This window comes from Varanus komodoensis, unplaced genomic scaffold, assembly GCF_004798865.1.
Source record: "Varanus komodoensis strain SLA01 unplaced genomic scaffold, ASM479886v1 scaffold4, whole genome shotgun sequence".
Taxonomy (NCBI): Eukaryota; Metazoa; Chordata; class Lepidosauria; order Squamata; family Varanidae; genus Varanus; species Varanus komodoensis.
In genome coordinates this window covers 14,129,074-14,142,512 of record NW_025335941.1, presented here as the reverse complement: position 1 = coordinate 14,142,512, position 13,439 = coordinate 14,129,074, and the positions used below count along the sequence as shown (strand labels likewise).

The 13,439-nt window shown below is 40.0% G+C and overlaps 1 protein-coding gene across 3 annotated transcripts in view; it reads right to left on the bottom strand.

Moving 5' to 3' along the window:
* The window catches only part of RUNX1 (RUNX family transcription factor 1), a 207,364-nt gene that overhangs the window by 131,088 nt on the left and 62,837 nt on the right, over positions 1-13,439 (bottom strand). Inside the window, exon 1 of one of the 3 annotated variants that reach the window (XM_044442323.1) lies at positions 9,817-9,924. The exons of the other annotated variants lie outside the window; for them this stretch is intronic. The gene's annotated coding sequence lies outside the window, so the exon portion shown is untranslated. Of the gene's footprint in view, positions 1-9,816; positions 9,925-13,439 lie in introns of those variants that run through there. 3 annotated transcript variants of the gene reach the window in all.

Below are 13,439 nucleotides of genomic sequence, written 5' to 3'. Positions count from 1 at the left end.
GAAAGAATGGTTCACTGAAGACCATGGCTAAGATCATCTGCACTTTTGTATTCCTGATCACTATGGACAGCTTTGAAAACTGGACAGTGAAAAAAGGTGACAGGAAGAAAACTGATGTGTTTGAAACATAGTGCTGAGGAAAATTCCCTGGACTGATCGAGGAGGAGGAGGAGCAGGAGGAGGAGGGCCTGAGATTAAATCAAGCCAGTACTTTCTCTATAAACAAAAATGACAAAACTGATATATTTTGGGCACATCATAAGAAGGCAAGACTCAATGAAGAAGTTAATAATGTTTGGTAAAGTCAAAGGCAGAAGACTGTCAGATGGATTGATTCCATAAAAGAGTTTGTAAATGCTGGGCAGGACTATCAAGGGCAGGATTTTTTGGAAGGCATTCATTTATAGGGTCACCATAATTCAAAGACAACAGTGGTTACTATTTTATATTAACACTATTTTTGGGGGTGGGCATGTCAGGGGCAATGCCCAGTCCCATTTCTGCATTACGTGGAGCAATTTCAGATTTACTGAAATATATGCTTCTTACTTTGGAGTTAATGCATGTGACTATGTAAAGGAAACAACAGTGGTAAGAAAGCAGGTATGCATTTAGAGAAAGGTAATAATGTAAACAAGACTTTCCCAACTTGATACCTTCCAGATATTTTGGAGTTCAGACTTCAACTCCCATCTGCTCCTGCCAATATAGGCAATGGTGAGGGATGCTGGAAGTTGTCCTCTGAAACATATGGATGGTACCAGGTTCAAGGAGGTTGATATATATTGCTATTGGTAGCCCTTTTAAAGAACCAAATTTTATAGAACTTTATTTAGATATTAGGTTTTCAGTAAGCTATTCAACTTGAGCAGTGCCTTTCAGTTTTGCCTTTCACTTTTTTCTCTTATCTCTGGGTACAGCTGCCTGTATAACAGTATCACTTCAGGTTTCTGTTTTCCAGTTATAGGTTTAGTCCCTGCCCTTGATCAATTGCTTCACTTCTTTGACTTGCTGGCCTTAACTTGCTGGGCTTCAGAACATAAGGCATTATTGTGTGCTTGTGGTACTTTGCTGACAGAAGTTTGTAAGTGTTTTTCATTACATCCTCCTCCAGGGCTTCTCATGTGTTTTCCAGCCATTGTTGTGGCTTTTCTAGGGCAAGAAAAGTGCAGTCCTTTGGCATTAGAAAAAGGCTGGGTATTTTTTGTCATTGAATTACATTGCAGCAACTCTTTGTGGTTGTTTATGGATAGGAAAACAGAGAAAATGGCTCCCTGGGTAAAAACAGCAATACACTATTGCTCCAGCAATGGAAATGGAAAGTGAAGTGTCACTCAACCCATGAGAGAAACATGCCATGTAGAGAAGCTCTCCGATCCACCAGGTGGAACATATCCTGCCAGGAATGTGTTATCTCTTGCCTGGTACTTGATGCATCCTGGGGTGTGGGGTGGTGGGGACTAGTCTCATATGGGATTCAACCCACTGCTTTCCTGAGGTTTCTTCTTCCATTTTTATTGCATGAGGAAAATGTGTCCTTTAGACTTTGTTGATTTTCCTTGGGATTTTCTATTTTTTGGCCTTTCTATATATTATATTAACCACTTACAAGGTGGCACCGTGGTATAGTTGCAGTATAGTGGATTGGAAACTTATCATACTGTCTTCGTTCCAGTTTTAAATTTAATATCAAACTTTCTTCGCTCTAAGAAAACCCCACAGAGATGGCTGAAAAACATGAGACAGGCCCTGGAGGATGATGACATTATGAAAAAGCCCCATAAGCTGCCATGGGCAAGCGATCATGTGCATGATAAATGACTCATGTAGAGAAGCCCTCAGGCAGGATAGAAAAAGCAAGACTGGGTGGGTCATACATTAACCTTAAAACATCCATGAGGCATTACATTTCTCTTTGGCTTACTTCTCCAGTTCTTGATGTCCAGTATTAGTGTTGCTAATACATTGCATTTATATCCTGCTTTTTCCCATCTTAGAAGGAACCCAGGGAGGCTCACATGGCACCATTTTGTCCTTACAGCCACAACCCCATGAGGGAGGTTTGGCTGAGCGACAGAGACTGGTCCAAAGTCAGCCAGTTGGCTCCATGGCTGAGTGGGGCCTAGAACCCAGATCTCCCAAGTCCCGATCCAGCACCACACCACACTGGCTCACTAGATGTACTATTTCGGATGTCAGTGGAAGGGCAGGTTTAGCAAAGTCCACTCTTGCATACTGGTAGGATTAAATTGTGAAAAAGCTGGGTATTTGTTGAGGGTTTTTAAAAGACTTGAACAGTATTAGCAATGTTAGTAGCATCTCTGTCTTTGACATGCATAGCACATGTACCAGTGAAGTCCCTAACTCTTTTGAGTTGGTGGGCACTTTGAAATATTGAGAAAGTATCATGGGCACCCTCAGGAATTTTGTTTATTCATAATGAATGCCATGGTAAGTATGTTGAGTGACAAAGATCCTCATTTCCTAGAAGGCAAACTGATGTGACTAGAAGAAAAGTAATTCACCAGAGAATCTAAGTACAAAGCAGAGATGCGGGCTGAGCTCCAAAACAGAGGGCAGAACTTTGTTTTGCCAGAGGGAAACCTCCCATTTAAATATTAATATTTTTTTAAAAAATGTAATAAATACAATTAAAATTTGTAAGGTGATCAGGCAAGGTGCCTGATGGGTAGCAACAGGGATATCTGCTGGAAATAAATTTAGCATAAATTAACTTTTCCAATTCTTTATAACAAGGTGCCTAGTTAATTCTGTATATGTGGAAAAATAAAATGGAAGAAATGTTAAGGTTCCAGCTTGCTATATTAAATATTTCTCTTGTGTCCATTTGCCTATCAAGTGTTGAGAGCCAGTGTGGTGAAGCTGTTGACCTTGGTGTGGTGATTGACCTGAGTTTTAGTCCCCACTGGGAGACTTCGGCCTGTCATTGACTCTCTTCCCAGCCCTCCTCACAGGGTTCTTGTAAAGATGAAATGGGGAGGATCATACACACTACTTGGGGCTTCTTGTAGAAGGCAAGATATAAACATCACAAACAAATAAATAATAAACACCTGACCTGGTCTATTGTCCTGCTGGTGACGGTAACCAGCAATGAGGTTATGAAGTGTGGTGGTAATATACAGATTGAAGACTTGCTAAGATCAATGAAAACAGGAGTCTGTTATTCACCCTCAGTTGACACTAATGGGAGAATTACCACTGTTTTGAAAGAAACTGGACTGCTCCCAGAAACACTAAGCTTTCGTTCATTGCAATGGGACAGACTGAGTTATGACTGGTTAGTTTACTGCATGCCTTGAGTCATGAACATTTATATCTATTCTACATTAGTTGCTTTATCTGTGTATCCTATCAAGCTATGGAAAGACTTTGAATAAATTTAATGGAAGCCAGACAGCATGATTGAAAGATGGGTACACTTAAATGGCTTGCCTCTTTGATATACATAACTTTCAGGCTTGGTTCATCTTTGCTCAGGATAACTTGTAATATAAAAATGAAATTCTATATCTATATCTATATCATCTATCTATCTATATCTATATGAAGTTTTGGTTGTTTATTTATAAACATGCAACATCTACCTACAATGGTTTCTAAGAAAGAGTTCTTTTATTTCCTTAATATGTTTCTTATTACTGCTTATCTTGGCTAAATTTAAACTTTTCTGGAAGAGAGTCCAAAACAACATCGTTAACTGTTTCAAGAACAAAATACAAACCACATGAAGCCATGGAAGTTGCTGGCACAAAATCTAACAGTAGTGCTTGGTAGCAAACTTGTCTCCTGTGATGCAGATGTTCATGATTGTAAATGGAAATAGAGTCTGTATTAATGCACAGAGCTTAGAAACATATTAAATGTTAGAATGATGTACAGGCCCCATACCCAACTTATCTTTCTCAAGCAACCATATACACTTAAAAGAACACTAGTCTAGTCATTTTAAGGGACACTATTTTTCCTTTCACACACACACACACACACACACACACACACACAAGCAGCAGCAAGACATATTTACTAATTTTCCCTTTGACAACATCTAACAGTCTAGAATTGTCTCTCTGCTTTTCGGTAAGGATTTTTTAAATGTAGTCTGAATGGCTAATTATTGCCAGGTCTCTAGAAAAGCTGGATTGCAGACACTTGACTTTAAGGCCCTGGAAGTATTATGGGATGGATTTAGCAGAGCTCTAGTGAGTACATTATAACTCTTGTGCAAATACCCTTGTTCTGAAGATGGATCTCTCTGTGGCCGATTTGGAGCCAAGAGAAAAAGAAGTTACATTTGCTTTTAAGAGGCAATATATTTGTTTTCCATGTAAATATATATGGTATGCAAGAATGCATGTATCCATTAGGCCTGAGCCAAAAGCAGAGTGGGGAGGGTGATGTTTTGTGAACCCGTGAAACAAGTCTCACCTTTTGGCAGTGAGTCACATCCCTTTGTGGCAGGATGCAAAGCAGGTGGCGAGGGGATAGTCGCTGGAGCAGAGGAGGGAAGAGGAAGGTCTACAGCTGTGGCTCTTCACACTGGGAGAGGCAAATCAGAGTATAGATTCCTTTGAAAGCAACACAGTGCAAAGGAATGTAAGCTGTAGACCTTGTTGTTTTGTCCTGTTCTGCTCGCAATAGGGTATGCATTTAGATATCCATCTAAATGTGACTGCTTGCCTATACAACATGTACAGGCGTCAGGAAACCTGAACCGGACAAAGCTGACAGTTCAGCTTTCCACTGAATGGCTGAATAGCAGCCTTCATCTGGGGCAACCCTTCAAATCATGCCCAAGCTTGTCCCAAACTGAGGGACTGACATGAAAGGGCTAGCCAAATCCTTGCACCTTCTGGCATGGACGCTCTCTCTCCTTGGGCACATGAGGTTGCAACTGTCCATCCTGATCATGCCAGTCCAACATGCCAGTCTGGGAGCTCATAATGTCTACCCCTCTCTATGCTCGCTCACGTCAGCTGAGTGTTCTTTCTGCAGATGCTGCCACTTCTTGCTTGCTATCTGATTCCACCCACCCAGGGATCATACACCTGACATAATAGCATCATCATGATGCCACGTAGCCAATCAGATTTACTATGTGGCCACATCACTAAGCAGCCTTCACCTTGCCCTCATTCTAAAAGCAGTGGGGAACAGGGAATACACTAGCCCATTGCCAAGGCAACCAGAACAACATTTCCTGTTTTGCTGAACAGTGCTGGTAATTCCACTGTCTGCTAGCACAGGATGGGAAGACAGGGAATGTCTGCCCATTGCATTAGTTATGGGCTAACATATTTTTTCCTCACAGTAAATACTTTTATCCCCTTTGAAGCCCTTGAAATGTTGCCAGAATTGGGGTAGGTGTATATGTGTGCAAAATGATCACAATTACTGCCCCACAGTTTTGGCAGAGCAACATTTTTATTATTACCATTTTATGCCATTGATATAAACACACCTAATCCATTGGAGTTCTGGCTTGAGTTGAATGCTTTTGCTGAGGATTCAGACTGAGCATTCTTATCAGATGCAAAGCATTTGCTTCCAGTGATTCATAAAACATAATGCCAATACAAAATTCAAGTAAACACTTGTTCACTGCACAAATGTCTTATTGTATCTCATGTGGCTATTTCATATAATCCCAGAAAAATGGGGGAAGATTTAAACTATAAAAGCAGGAAATATGAATATTCTCAGTGGATGTTCAAGACTTATACTAGTCAGATGATGTGCTGCAGTTTTTCACAAAGAAAGACATCCATCGACCTCTTGCACCTACCCAAACAGCCAAACAGATGTCATATGGAACCTACATCACACTAACTTTTTCCAATAGTTGAAACAGAAACATCAAGCCTAATTTGTTATCTTTAGATTGAGACTGGTTTTTGCTTTGATTCAAGTATTGAATGAGCAGAATTTTTCCCTTCATATTTAAAATATAAATAGATTTTTTGTAGATTGTTATCTACAGTGTGTTCCAGATACTAATTGTAATAGTGAGAAACAGAATATAATATATAATACGAGAAGGAAACAAGAAAATAAAGTAGCATAAACAGCTCTGGAAAAATACAAGCAGATTCTGTGAATGCAACTTTTCTGAGAGACTAAGTAAGGGCAGTAGGTCAGGCAAAGTTATATCTTTGCAGCTTCTCACTGCCTCTTTGGCCGCAGCCTAACATAGTAAATTACTTTCAGCCATGGACCATTATTGGGGAGGATGGAGAATATGCAAATAGCAGTAAAAGCAGGAAGGTCGTTCATACTACATCTTCTACTCCACTCAGCAAGCAACAAGACTCTTGAAAATTAAGAGAGAGATTTGCAATTTCCCCCAGATATTTCATCATCATCATCATTTTGCTGAAGAAATCAATCTGGGTGAAACTCCAGCCATAGAAACAACTGCTTATGTCACAGCAGAATTCCCTCTGAAATCAGAACTGGACTATTGCTTGTAATGAGCACCTATCAATTTCTGCCAGTGACAGAGCTGCATGAACCATTCTTGCACAATGTGAGCGACTTGTTCATCTGTTACATTCATACCTCATTTTCTCAGGATGGTTCTTGGTTCTTCCACATACCATTTTATATGGGTCACTTTGTCTAAAACATCTCATTGTGAACTTGGCCAGCCCAAGATATTTGACTTGTAAGGTTGCAAACATGGTTACCCCCTCCCCTGGCAGACAAGGTTTATGGTAAGTAGAACTTGTCCGGTTATTTTGGCACCTGTGGCAAACATTTGCGCAAGTACTGCAAAAATACAAGTATAACTAATCCCATCATTAAGCATAATGCAATCATTGTGATCATCCTATCACACAAACCCAAATCAGCTGCTTCATGCTGAAAGGGCTGGCCCAAATCACATGATAGGGATATCAAATTCTAACCAAGTCACTCACTTCACGGTCTCAGTCTAGATGTATCAGTCTATCAAAACGTAGCTTGACTTGCATTCCACTGATTTCAGTAGCTAGCTGAATGAATAAGGAAATGTGGAGTAAAATAGATGACCTCAGCTATGCAGCCAAGGAGACACCTTCTCTTCCACAAGTCAAGCATCATCAGTATGTCACTAAGTTTTGACTGCAACTTTGTACTAAATCCAAATGTTATATTTTGAAATGTTCTGATGCTCTGTTTCTATGTGGTGAAACATAGCTTACTATCCAGCATAAGCATCCTCTGGACTAAGGGATAAGATGCAGGAGATGGCAGAGAAAGCTGAAATATATTGTAATGCTTCCCACTAGAAACATGTTTATATTTCACAACCTGGTTTTCTCATCAGGCTGGGCAGGGAGGCAATTTGGAGGAAGGATTGCCCTTTCCATATGAGCTATCATGGTACCCCCTACTGCAGAGCTGGGGAATATGTGGGTGTCTCATCAGTCCTAGTCAATGTAGTCAGTGGGGAGACATCATGAGAGCTGCAGCCCAACAACATCTGAAGGGCTGCACATTCCCCAATCCTGCTGCATGGAAGGCCAAACTACATGCTACACTGTGCAACTAAACCGAACATTTGTTTCTGCTGTTCTTATGTGCTGTCAAGTTGTCTCTGACTTACGGTGACCCTATGAATGAATGTCTGCCAAAATGTCCTACCCATGACAGCCCTGATAAGCTCTTCCAAATTCTGGGCCGTGGTTTCCCCTAATGGAGTCAAGCCATCTCATATTTGGTCTTGGTTTTCTTTTTCTTCATTTGACTTTCCCTAGTATTATTGTCTTTTCCAGGAAGTTTTAACTTCTCATGATGTGCCCGAGGTATGACCTCTTCTGTTTCGTCATGTTTGCTTCTAAGGAAAGCTCTGACTTGAAAAGGTTTTTGGTTTTTTTAACCTTAGAGTAAATACATGGAGTTTTGAACTGGATCAGGCTCACTGAATGTATGTAGCAGGGGTGCTAGAACTTCCCACAGAACATCTTTGGTCCTTAAACCCCCCCCCCACACACACACACAAGGGACTAAAGGGGGAAAATGCACTGGCACGAATTAATGTTTTTTCTTCCTTTAGTGCACCCCTACCCCCGCAACCAGCATTTCATATGATCTCCTAGCTCTCTACAAGTTTTTGTATTGAGCTCACAAATGCTCAAAGAACCTCACTGAACATTGGCAGATGGACAAAGGCACAAACTTAAATGAAAACAAGGTAACTTCACAAGAATTTCTATTCCATTGCAGGATCTTCTGTCACTTTTCTGTTTTCTCTTTCCCATGAATGGGTGCATTTTCATAGGAAATGAACTGTTTGTGACCTGCTGGTTCAGGACATTGATAGGAGGAAACCTTACTGTCAATGGGCAGACACTTTTATGGGGGATGGGGGGAAGAGAGCAGTCATTCAGTGCTACGCAAATAAATATTTTGTAATGGTGAAGCACATTGAAACTTGAACTATATGCTGAACCTCGGACCCTTCCCAGAAGTGTCCTCTTTGAAGTTTTCCTCTCATTTTTTAAGCTTCTGCTTTAGAATATGGTACTTTTTGAATGTTTAATAAGCAATTGTCACATTGCAATGCATGTGAGAGGAAAAAGTACAGACCACCCGAGTTCAATTCTTTATGTGGACATTTAATCTCCTTCCACTGACATCAAAGTCAGGAGTGCGACATCCAATTGGAGTTTCTCATGTGAAATTCCAAGTTTGTTTTCTCTTTCTCCTCACTGCCTTTCATTTAACCCAATTAATACTGGATTATTAAAAGGAATATGTTTTCCTGCTTGTGAAGTGAATCTACCCTCTCAGCTGTATATTTTTACTGGTTTTAGACAGATGATTTCCTGCTCCCCACCACTGTGACTCTACTAAGCATAGGAGAAAATAGGCAGCAAATCCATGCTGGTAAGTTGGAGAATGAAGGACTTAAAGCAATATTCCTCTGGTGTATGGCCCCCAGCTCCCCTCCTCAGGAATCACAGTACCTGCTAGAAGAAATACCAGGCTCTTAATTTTTCCACTGTTTCACTTAGGTTAAGACACTCTGGAGGGAAGCGTACACAGGTAATACTAAGGACCACATCACCTATACTCAGGTATACACCCATGTTATTTTAAGCATACATCTATTGTGTGAATTCTTGTGCATATGTGTTCACTTTGGGAGTTATTTATTTAGTATACTTTTATATTACCTGGTAGCCAGGACATATTACAGTTCACAACAATTAAAACCATAACATACAAGATGATAAAGTGCAATATGAAAATTAAAGTTTAAAACTATAGCATAAAATATAGGAATCATAACAAAAAGAAGCTAGCAGCAGTGCAAGGATTTATAATATAGGAGCAGATTTAAAACAGAAATCAAAAGATAGAAGCTAGGATTGGCTCCCGATTCCCTGTAAATCCTGGAACAATTTCAAGTTTGCTTCTGTGCAATGTGTGAAACAGAATGATGTTTGTGACCCTCTCATGCCATCTGTGTCATGTATAGAAGTTATTAAGCTGGGAGAAGTGGGAAGAAAATCGAATGCGCAGTCCTTATGATTCCACTTTTAAATTTGCTTTAGGAATGGAATTAAATAAAGCCAATTTAAACCTCACATATCAAAAAAATCTAATATATGCCCAGTCGGGGATGGAATGGAGTGGAGGGACTCATTTGAGACCATATGAAATAAGGACTGGTAATCTCACGAGATGATATAATAATGCAAGAGGCCTTGCTCCTTTTTTACAGGGGAGGCCAACTAGGGAAGGACCGGAAGTAAATACTCATCATCATAAATAGGCAGACAGATGCTCCACGCAGCAGACACTTACTGTATCACTAATCCAATATTTGAAGCTGGGGCATCACATGCAAGGACTGTTCACAGCTCTCTGCAGGCCATTCAAGCAGATCCAGAGACCCCACAGAGCCAGATTTCACATGCAAATCTCAATTTTCTAGAGGAAAGAATGCCATGGTTAGCTTCTCTCCTCACTCCAACTGCTAAGTGTGCACCCCCTCCCTCTGCCAGGACTATCAAAGTATTCCAAGATGAGACGCATGGAAGCTAAAGGGCAAGCATGCAATACCGTGCTTCCTTCCAGGCTAATGATTTGGGGGTGGGAGGAGAGAGAGAGAGAGAGAGAGAGAAGAAACACGTTGTCAGAAGGAAACCTGATGCTTGGATATCACTGGGTCCACATTAGGTCCTCACTTTTCCATTCCTCATTTGTCTTCTCCAAGCGTGAGAGCAGTGGACAGGCACACTGTACAGCCTGTGCAAGGGAGGGAGGCAGGGAGGCTGTGGATTGTATAATTCACACAGTTCTAAAAGTTCCCTTTCACCTTCAGAACTGAAAGCTCTCTTTCTGGAGCTGGGATATATGAAAGAGAATCTAGGAATGGGGGACTCTATTAATGTTGGTTTCTCTCACATTCTCCCTTAGCCAGGCTTAATTAATTAAACACTTTTGTATACTGCCACAAGAGCCACATGGCTCTCTTAAATTAGTTCTGCCTGGATTCTGTATCTGTTTGGTATTTTTCTTTAAAAAGAACTGTGAGGATATTTGTAGGCAAATAATATAGGTGTTTATGTACACAATTTGATTAATATTGGAATTATGCAAGAAATTTCCCCAACTAAATGTATTTGGGTTTTCCCTAATATCCACATTTGGACATGCATATGGTAGGCATGCTATGCTGGAGACAGGGTTGACCTCTTCTGACTCATTCTGTTTCTCTGTTTCTATTTAACTAGAGAACTGCATCACAAAATCTAAATAGTGGAAATACAGAAAGACAGTCATCTAGATTAGGTTAGATTAGATAGATTGCGTACAAATGTTAATCAGACAAATTTCTTCATCCATCCTCTTCCTGTAGCCCCACTTCCTTTCCTCCGAACTATCATACATTTTCCAGCTTTTATGCATTTTCCCCATTTAAAAAGTTCATCTTTTAAGTTCCACTTGTGAGGCTTAGTTATTAGCAGTAAGAGCATTGAGCCACAATTGGGTGGTACTGTTTTATTTTTGATCTTACCCGTTTTGGCTATGGTTCCACCGCCTGTTGGACTGGGGACCAAGAAAGTATCTTGAAAATGGAATCTGGCTTTCAGCTTGAAAGAGTCTCCCCACCCCTTGTATAGATAGATGCCAGAAGCAGGATATGGAGGAAATAGCCCTCTCCTGCCGTTGGTCTTCACAGCTGGCATTCAGTGACAGCCTGCCTCTGAAGCTGGAAACAGCAGACAGTTGTCAAGATGAATCAGCACTGATAGACCTTCCCTTCTTACATCCAGTTTTGTTGACCCACCTTTAATGTCAATTAGATTGGTAGGTGCTAAAGTGAGGGCCTTCTTTGTTGTGGCCCTACCCTATGGAACTCCCTTTCAAAGGATGCGTGACTTGCTCCCACAGTTGCAATATAAAAAAAAGTTTTGAAAAGCCCTAATTTAAAATCCTTTTTATTTTAATTTTTACACCTGTATGCTACTTATAAGTCCAAGCTATCTATACAATTCACAAAACAAAACTTAAAATCATAACATATAATGACATAATAAAAACGTAACCAAAAATCCATAAGAATAAACCAGAATAAAACCAAATGATAAAATGACTTTAACTTGTACACAGTTTTACTGGTGCTATGTTGCTGTTATTACTGCTATATTCCTATTTTTCATGGACAAAAAATCAGAACAGTATTCTCCATATAGAAACTTCTATGTCTATTAATCTGGTATTCTAATATCTTGTGGGATTATGAAGTTTTCCAAAAAGAGTGGGCTACATGGTGTGCTCCAGATTAAAGAATGTTCCAAGAATGCAACAGGCAGTTCCCAGTGTTGAAAAGCCGAGTTGGTACAGACATCCACGGATGCATCGGAGCATCACAGAAATTTGGGTTATGCCCTGTAATGAGAAATGCACTCACTAGACAGTGTTGGTCACTAGATTTTAAATGAAACCAGGAAAAAAGTAGCGTTGATCATAATACGATTTGACTTAAGTGGAGGCTTGATGTAAAACATTATGATGTGTTGCATATTCAGGAGTGGAAAAAACATTCCAGAAATTGATGAAGGAAAAGGTCACTAGCACACCAGCAAAATCCCTGAAGGTGCTGGAGGCTTTTGCTGTATGCTTTTTAAAGTGCTGATGGAGATGCATTAATGACCATGTAAAGATGTGGTCAGAAGCTGGCCACCAGGACGGAGGCCCACTGCAAAATTATTGACAGCTATATTGCTTATTCCTGTAGTGGTTAGGAAATGAAGTGCCTCTCTCTAATCAAGTAATTGTGCTAAGGAACTACTGGGAACACTTGGCTGTTTTTCTTTAATACCTGAGAAGTCAAGAATATTTCATTTTTTGCAAACTGTCAAGATCACTTTTGTTCACATACATTCAGCTCAAAAGGACTGCATTTTTCTCATTCCTCCCCACTCTTAATGCAAATACACAGGAACATATTTAAATAGGAAGTTGGAGAATATCTGAAATGTCAGCAAAAACAGTATCCTACTTTACCCACACAAGCTTAAACACCGTTCCATGAGATTAAGAACCATAATTAAAGATGTGCCATTCCAAGATCTTTCCGGACACATATAATTTTCATAATCTATCCATTTATTGCTAACATTTTATTGTCTCCCCTCTAGTTACTATTAGAAGTCTGGGATTCAATATATTTCTTTTAATGAATTGCTAAAAACATAGAAAATCACAGGAGATCTGTCACTGGGACAAGTCACTTTCTTATTAACAATGTTCAGGGTATCCATAATGCTGAGCTTTGGTTTTTGCTTTGCCTCTAGGCCACCATTGCCCATGTAATGGCTGCTTAGTTCCATTAGTTAGTATCCACTTGAAAGTATCACAACCCAAACCCATTACACTCCTTTTGGATTACTGACAGACCTATCCTGAGCATTAGGTTGAATGCCGGATGGATTCTAGTCAGAAGAAGACTTTGCCAAGAACCACCAACCTAAATACGGTTGCTGAAGACATTGAGTGATTTATGATGTCATTTAAAGTAGATTGAACAGGAAGAGAGTGAAATTACTGATAAAATGGACAAAAGAACATCTGAGTTGTTGACCCTATCTTCAGCTTTCTCACCACCACCAGACCTCTGAACTGCTTTCTGTATTCAAGAGCTTTGAAAAGTAATTTGCACAGAAGCATAGATAGCTGTCTTATACTGAGGCAGAAAATTGGTGCATTTAACTCAGTATTGTTTATAGTGACTGGCAGTGGCTCTCTAGGATTTCGGACTGGGTTCTTTCTATTAAAAGATACAATATGAAAAATATTTGCTTTAAGGTACAATCCCAAGTATGTTTAGACAGGACAAAGTCCCACAGCTCCCAACATTCCTTAGCCATGATAGTTGGTGGAGAAATGCTGCAAGTTGAAGGACTTTGTTCTGTCTAAAC